The sequence below is a fragment of the Tachypleus tridentatus genome, chromosome 6, assembly GCF_004210375.1.
Source record: "Tachypleus tridentatus isolate NWPU-2018 chromosome 6, ASM421037v1, whole genome shotgun sequence".
In the NCBI taxonomy this organism is placed as follows: domain Eukaryota; kingdom Metazoa; phylum Arthropoda; class Merostomata; order Xiphosura; family Limulidae; genus Tachypleus; species Tachypleus tridentatus.
The window spans coordinates 126,942,785-126,952,008 of NC_134830.1; the positions used below are offsets into that span (position 1 = coordinate 126,942,785).

At 31.7% G+C, this 9,224-nt stretch overlaps 1 long non-coding RNA gene across 1 annotated transcript in view; it reads left to right on the top strand.

Annotated features, from left to right (window-relative positions):
- Positions 1-9,224, top strand: part of LOC143253609 (uncharacterized) — a 59,032-nt gene that overhangs the window by 41,394 nt on the left and 8,414 nt on the right. The gene's annotated exons all lie outside the window — the stretch shown is intronic.

Sequence of the window (9,224 nt, forward strand, 5' to 3'; positions counted from 1 at the left end):
ACATATTCTCCAAGCTTATTCTTAAATTTTAAATACTAAATTTATTTATATCCGTTATTAAAATTATACAAGGTCTCATATTTAACATATTCTCCAAGCTTATTCTTAAATTTTAAATACTAAAATTATTTATATCCCTTAATAAAATTATGCAAGGACTCATATTTAACATATTTTCTTGGCTGTGGTTTCTATAGATAGTAGATAGGAACAGTGGGAATCTCATTAATCTATATAATGCAAATGCAATAAAAGATCCTCTTTGGACACAGATTTTTGAAGAATTAAGATTGCTGAGTAACTTTCAATAGATTTAAAAATATAATCCAAAATACTGGACAGACCAGCGAAGCTACAAACTGAAAACTGATCTTGGAAAATAGATGAGGAAGTACTTGTCATATAAGTTAGGGATATTTATGAATTAGAAGATACTTTTAAACATTCACAGGTTTGGTGTCCTACTGACTTATTTTTTTTTACAGGAACGGTTTGACAATGTTTGAATAGTGTAAGGCCTTGTAAAAGTATTATGGTCAGGCACGACCAGGTGGCTAAAGCGCTCGACTCATAATCTGAGGGTCACGGATTCGAATCCCCGTCAAACCAGATATGCTCGCCATTTCAGCTGTGGGAACATTATAATGAAATGATCAATCCCACTGTTCATTGATAAAAGATTGGCCTAAGAGTTTGGCGGTGAGTGGTGGTGACTAACTGCCTTCCCTCTAGTCTTAAACTGCTAAATTAGGACGGCTAGCGAAGATAACCCTCGTGTAGTTTTACGCAAAATTCAAAAACCAAACAAACAAGTGTTATGGTGGAATAGGTATAAAACGTAAAATTTATGTTACTGAAAATAATTTTAATGTCGAAGATAGAAACTTCCGAATTGCTCTACACTCCACATTTAATTAATTAACAATATCGCTAACCATATGACTGATAACAAAAATCTGTTTTATATTTCCTGTAGTTGAACGTGTTTATTTATTTTATAATTAAATTGTAAATTTATTGTTTTGTTTTGCTATTTATTTAGTACCATGTTTATTAGCCATATTTAATTAACCACGGATTTTATGTTAAAAAGACTATGATGGTTAAATAAAGGTTTTTTTTGCCTAAGGCAGCTGCATTTTTCAACTAACCGCAATAGGATACTCTTACAATGCAAATTTAAAGTACTAACTATAAAGCAGTCCTAATTTAGCAGTGTAAGACTACAGGTAAGGCAACTAGTCATCACCACCAACTCTTAGGCTACTCTTTTACCAACGAATAGTGTGATTGACCGTCACATTATAATACCCCTACGGTTGAAAGGGCGAGCATATTTGGTGGAAGGGGGATTCGAACCCGTGTCCCTCAGATTAGGAGTCGAACGTCTTAACCCACCTGGCCATGCCGGGTCATTGTTATAAGGGAAGAAGTTACAAAATTATTAAATTTGTGAATATGATGAACGTTAATGCCTTATTGCACAAATAGCTCAGAACAAAAAGTAAACTAGAAGGCTGGTAATTTTATTATTGTTTGCGGAATGATTCGATTTTACAGACGAAGAGTAGTATTAAAATTTTGGTTTATTTAAATAAAGAAATGTGAGTCAAAAGAGCATGTTCAAAGTATCTTAAAAATCCAGCTACTTATATAGTTTCATTACATGTAAATGTGCAAACGCATTTTTATGTTTTGATATTAAAAAAGAAATAAAAATAACTAAAGAAGTAAACTTACTTATCAAGTTAAGGATTCCAGGAACGGAAATTTAGAAAAATCTTCAATACTTGGTACATGGATAATTTCAAAGTGAGTCCCAGTAACCGAAATCATTTATTAAATACCTAAACACAGCAGTTTTTGGAAGTAGCTGTTTGTCCAATCTGGAGTAAAAGTAGTAAATAAAATTACCGTGTTCCGTTTTAAAGTCCTTCATATCTCTAACATATTTGTTATTCACAAGTGAAAAATGCGCTATCTTTGTATGCAGAACAATGATTACTGGTAAGTCAATAAAAGATATAAAGTAATGTGAAAAAGAAATCTTATCAAAGTTTCTGTTTTCATGATAACACGTCATTGAACACACAGAAGTGATAAACAAAGGGTATAACTCATGAGACCTGGGTCATAAAGAATGTAGAATTTTCGTTTGATAGACACTGTCGTTTAGAACTGGAATGTATCTTATTTATTGCTAAACTAGTTTTTTTTTCGAACGCCTACGTTCCTGTAAACGCACATTACTTAATAAATTATATTGTTCGTAACCTTTCTAAATGTTATTTTAACGAGTTAGGCATTGATTAGCCCATATCTATAAAAAAAAGAGAGTAATTTATCTATATTATTAACTCTGGAGTTATTACCCGAGTTATAGAAGTTCATGAATTATTCATGTAATAACCTTAACAGTAAGGAAATAGTAACTACCACCATATCATTATTTAACAAGATATTCTCGTCAGAAGTATATAATACATGTAATGTCCAAAATCATAAATTTTGTTATTCAATAATGATATTTGATAAGATATCAGAATATGTTGTCACTTACTGTTGTAACAGTAGTGTAGGGAGAAGTTGATAAAAGCATCTCCAGTGCTGCCAAAGACAGCTCAATCTAGGATGGTTTAAGAGCAAGCCTCCCAGAAAATTAATATGATATAACAATTTACACTTGCAACGTGAGTCAGATATGTAAAAGTTGGGCTCCAACGTCACTGTGTAAGTTTATTTTCAATGTTTTAATTTAAAAAATTTGCTAGATCGTGTATGATGTTATAATGTAGGAAATTTGTACAATGAGCAGAAAGTGAGTGATATAGAAATACCTGCAAATTGAAAAAGTAAACTAATGAGAAGTCAATAAGTATTTAACGAATTATTCAGTTCAGTGTCTTCTAAATTCTATCATAGTGAGAGTTGTTGTGTTTATTTGTCTGCAATTTAATTAGTAGTGAAAGTTAGAGTGTTCAGTCGAGGAATTGAAAAAGTAATCTTACAAGTAAGTTAGGTTTACAAGTGGATATATCCTGTAGCAAGTGTTTTTGAAGACAGTATAAATCATTGACGTTACGTGAACTGTACTGACAATAATCATCTCAAATAATCTAAACGAAACTGTCAAAGTAGAGCACGATATACTACCACTGACGTCAGTTAGGATAGGGATTGTTCTTAAGAAAATAAAATAGAACTTTTTCTAAATTTCAAGATGGCAAACTGAATACGAAACGAGGTTCAAAGTTTGTTTAAGATGATGAAACAATAAAAAACAATCACAAGTAGAATGAGATAAAGTTAAGAGAAGTTCGAGAAGAAAGAAACAGGAATTTAAGAAGGCGGTTAAAAAGGAAAAGAGATTTAAAGTTTTGATTGGTTGTTTTTATGCATCACGCATATTTAAACCCAAATTTTAGTATTATAAAAAAATACTTTAAAAAGAATTAAATACAAAAATATATGTGATTGAAGACAACTTTGACAGAAAAATTGTATTAGAGGAATGTATGAGAGAACCAACAAAGCCATGAAGAAGTCAGCCTCCAAAGACAAAAACATCTAAAATCATCACAGATAAGAAACAATAGATGGAGTGATGGGTACAATAATACCTTGAAATTTACTTGTAAGAGAATAAGATGTCTGAAAAGGCTTTGAACACAATAGCTTGTTTACTCACAATAAAAGAACTAGTCTGCATCCCAAACAGTCAAGAAATAGGTAAAGCAATAGAGGTTCTAGCCAGCGGTAAGGCCTAGGCAAAGACAGTGTATCAGCAGAAGCTGTTAAGTGTGGAAAAAGTCTTAATGCTTCAGATCCAACAAATCTTTACTCTCTATTGGAAGGAAGGAACAGTACCATAGTGCATGTAAGATACAAATATTATCACTCTGTACAATAATAATGGCGATTTAAATAACTGTACAGTGGCATTTAACTCCATAGTATCAATAGCAAAGTATTTACTCCAGCTGTCTTGAAAATGCTTCAAGTCCTTGCAAACTGTTTGCACCCTGAATGTGGCTTCAAACCAGAAAGATCCACTGTTGATATGGTTGTTTCACATTTGCAGATTCAGGAAAAATGCAAAGAATAAAACAAAAAGCATTTCGCTACATAGCGTTCAAGAGATTTGACCAAAGCCTTTGGCATAGTGAACAGAAAAGACTTGTTACAGATGCTTCAGAAAATTAGCTGTTCACCAAAACTTTTCAGTATCATTCAATCCTTCCAAAAAAGCATGAAGAGCACCATAAATTCAGATAGAAATACCTCCAAACTACTTGAACTCAGGAGTAGCACCAAGTAAAGTTGTGTTCTTACTCTCACGTTGTTCAGTATTTTCTTCTTCTTCAAAATGCATTCGAGTAATCAACAGAAGGAGTTTATTTCCACACAAGATCTAATGGAAAGTTGTACAACCTGACTTGTCCTGTAGTAAAAACAAAAACTAGGACTGTCATCATTCAGGATCTGCTGTTTGCTGACGATGCTGCTTTGACTGCTCACTAGGGGAGTCATCTTCAGACCCTGATTAACAACTTGGCAGAAACGTGCCAAATGTTTGGTCTCATTATCAAATAAAAAAGACCAACATCATGAACTTGGATGTTCTTTATAGGGAAGAATATGGCGGAAGCTGTCGAAAATTTCATTTATTTGAGATTCCACATCAGCAAAAATCTGTCCCTTGATACAGGAAGCATCACACGAATTGGCAAGACATCAACCGCCAAGAGATAACTTCACAAACGTGTGCAGTAAAACAACAAATTGACAATCAATACCAAAATGAAATTGTAGAAGGCCTCTGTACTCAGCTTTTCACATCTGGATCCTCGAAATAACATGACTTAATAAAAACAGTGATGTTCTAGAATGAACCAATATCCAAAGCATCTTCTCATTATTGAGTCAAGGACGATTTAAATGGCTTGGACATTAAGGTGCATGAAAGATGGAAGAATCCGCAAAGTCACCCTGTATGGGGAGATGGTAACAGGTAAAAGATCAACTGGATAATCCCATCTACACTATAAAGACACTTCCAAAAATAATATAAAACATTTAAAATTTGTGTTGATGACTTGGAAAAAGTGGAAAATTACAGTGCTTGGAAAATCATAGAGCTCAGCAAGCACAATAAAAAAGGACCATCCGAAAGAATTCAGCATAACAACTTTCATTCTCAACAACACCCTTTACTTGTTCAAATTCAACAGAGTATGCTTGTCCCAAACGGGGTTATACAGCTATACAAAAAGTACTTAAAGAATAAGCCTGTTTTTAGTGTCTATTCTAAAATCTTCTTAAGCTTAACAGATGTATACTACTACTATTAGTAGTACTATTACAGAAAGATTATAAAATACTTTGCAGAAAGGTATTAGAATGGTTGTAATGATAAATAAAAAAAATACAATAACGAATAAACAGCAGAATAAATATATTTAAAATACTGGAAAATGCTAGGATTAAACCATCCACACCACTTTTTGCGCCTGCTCAATAATTCCAAAATAAAACACAATTTACTATAAAGTATGAAAAACTATTTGGTCTACACCAGTTACCACTACCATTGATCCATCTATAAACTACAGGACTTTCCTGAACTACTCCAGTCCTGTCACCACCAAATCCAGTTCCACAAATTAGATAGCAAATTCAACATCTGTCAAACAAAAAAAGAGGATATTGTGAAGGAAAAGTACCTGGAAGGCATATCAGACCAAGTTTGAAGTAAATTAAAGAGTCAACAAGTTGAAAAGTGATTAAGTTCTTCCTTTTGCTGCTCACTTAAAATAACTAGTTTTAATGAAGTTAAGTAACCTTCCAGCTAAGAACCTTAACAACTATTAACCATTGGTAGCTTCCTTATCCAACAGGTTTAAAATGGTATGCCAAAGGAAATAACCAGATAAGCATTACAAAACAAAAGATGCAAGAAAATTGAGACCTTAGTTATCTTATGTCCAGTTTCACTCCTCTGGTTCCAAATCACCAAATTGGGTGGTCTTAAAAGGGTGTTACCTGACCTCAATAATACTTCCATGTGCTTGTGCTCTATTAATGGTAATTCCAACCAATCAAATAAAATCTATCTATAAAAACACATGTCCACTGTTTTAGATATGACACAATCCACCTATTCACTTAATTTGTTTTAAAGCAACTTATACTAAAAATGAATTTATAATAAACTCCTTTATAAATAGGATGTTTATGAAAAATAAAAAATATAATAATAAAAGGTTTTTAATCTAGTTTCTTCGTCCTCATAGATACTATTTGTAAACAGTCAGTAATACTGCAGGTTAATTTCATTTCTTTTCTCACTTCACGCGATTAGAACCATATTTTAGTCTTGTATTCTGTAATATATCAAATTATCGTTATCCCTTCTAACCTGATGAGGACCTAAGCAGAAGGTCGTAACGTTGCATGGCCATTTTTATATATAAATGTGTATTTCTTCGTAATAAACATTAGAGAGGTTAGAAATATTGAACTACAGTATTCTTGTGATTACAGTAGTTCTCACTTTTCTCATAAAACTACAAAATATGTTTTATTATAAATCTTCAATTCAGATATGATCCACAAAACAGTTTTACTTTTATGGTTTATATTCTTTGGATAGTACTTTTTCCAGTTCCAAAGATTAGTCTAATTACTCAGAACAGGGAATTCATTTTTCATTTGCATCAACAAGTCGAAAATATTACGTATTCCTTTCTGACGTGTAAAAGATTAAACAGATTTGATACATCAAACATTATCTTATTAAAAGCCGTTAATTCATAAAACAAAATAAACGTTACAATTCAGAAGCATTTTATATAAAAAATCTACCCAGCAAACTCTAAAAGTTTTTACTTTCAATCAAAGAGATTTCTGAAGTTTAGTGGTGTTCATTTATATTTTGTTGTAAGGTATTCTGCTTAGTTAGAAGATTTATCTTGTCTTTTAAAAGTAGAGAAACAAATTATCTGTATCTCTACTTTTTTCATGAAATTGAATTTGTGGTTTATACAGTGATTTACGCTTAGATACTGGTTTAAATTAAAATGAACCATATCCGATAGGCAGTTTTGCTAACATTTGCTTCTGGTTTAAAACCATTGCTATTTTACGATGTATATAAAGGAAAAAGAAAAATCAATTTGCACAAACAACTTTTCATAACTTTATAATACAAACCTATTGATAAAGTATTTCAAAATTCAATAAAATCCTAATTATTGTATTCTGGTTTATTCGTCATCTTGTGAAACAAAGTATGACAGCAAGCAAATAGAAATTTTCTCTTTAAATACTAATGATTGTGTGCGTTTTATTATATCAATTTTTAGTATCCAAATCAGCAAGTTCTATAACAACCACAACTCTAGAACTAAATGTGTCAGAACTATATTACATTGCTGTTTTGTAAATAATGCGTTGCTGGTGATAAATAATCGCTTTACAGAAAGGCATGTAACAACACTTTCCATCGCAAAATATTCATACTCTGATGTCACAATAGTGTGTTTATAGCTGATATTTAGAATTTTCAAAAATTGAATATCTCTGATACGTAATGACATTGTAAAGAAAGAAATATGTATCATCTTGGGGTTGAGGATTATCCTGCATCAACCCATAACCTTGTTGTGAAAAGGAAATTGTGGTGCCTTGTAATGGGTGAAAATTCACGTACACAGAGGTCTGACATCTTAATTTAGTGGTAGGGTATTGAGACATAATACTTTTATTGGTCTGTTTCTTCCTCTACATGTCAGTCCGAAGCAACAACAATGTGTATCTAATTTGTAAATCATACTTCAATCTTTTTCAGTATGTGTTAAAAAAAAAAACCCAGAAGAGCAGTCATCACATACAAGAAAACAACAAAAACACTTGAATAAAAACCGCAACAAATGATCAAAATCAAACTTATTCATTACTGAAAAAAAAGTCATGACAGTAATATTGGTGGATCAAAATTAAGCCATTTTTATGTTAAAATTGGAAATAAAGTTCATAAAAATCGAACCGCGTGATCTCTCTTGTTTATATAATGTTCTGATAATATTTTTGTTGGCCTTAAACCAATGCAATGTTAAACTTGCGAATAATTCAGTATTCCTTCCAAAATAAAAAAAAAAGTATTTTATTGGTATAATAATTTTGTTTCTCATGATTCATTACTCTTTTGCTTATAACTTTTTGCGTTCAATTTCATGATACATGTATTTTTATTTTTATTCGAAATATGGAAATCTTTAAGTCTGTTTTGTTTGAAGTTATGCACAAAGCTACATAATGGGCTATCTGTGTTCTACCTACCACGGGTATCGAAAATCGGTTTTTAGCGTTGTATGTTTGCAGACATATCGTTGTGCCACTGGCTTAAACTGAAGATATTTCTTTTGTGTGTGTGATATGAATCACGTGCTAAACACCTGGGATAAGTTGACGTGACAGTACCAATGTGGAAACAAAAACCTCAAACTACATGGGGAGGACAGAACCCGTTTGTAACTGGCAACTGATATTTTACCTTATTGAAAATATAACCTTACTATGTGTAAAATTCAGAACTACCTAAAAGCTCATGATATTGCGTCTTTTGTGTTTAGAACAAAGAGAAAATTAGTTTGTTTCTTTGTTCTTTTCATTTAATTTGGTGTGTCATAAATTCTAATAATTTTCAATAGTATCAACCATTTGATCGACATGACTAATAACAAAACTATAGAAGAGAACTGATATTATAAACAAGCAGTTATCTTAAGTTTTTTTGAAATAAAAATTATTGGGAAAATTTATGAGTAACTCTAGTAACACTTTCTAACGAAGGCAATCGTGCAATGACGTTCAATAAGAATGTGCGTTCAAAATATGTGATGCAGTCATACCAACATTGTCATTATTTTTGTAAGAAAATTATAGTAGGTAAGAAATTCCACATAGCAATGACCTGAGTAATTCTGTAGACGGCTTCAGTTGATCATGGTATAGAGTTTGGTATTCAATATATATTTCGTATTTAAATATATGTATAACAGGAAGATGAACACTATCCGAATGCAAAATCAAAAATAGATAACCTATAAATCTCTCTTGCTGTGAGGAAATACGAAGATGTAAATATAATACTCACCAAACTATATTCGTTATTACTTCATACATTTGCCGAATCTATATGCATAATTTTATTACTTTTACTT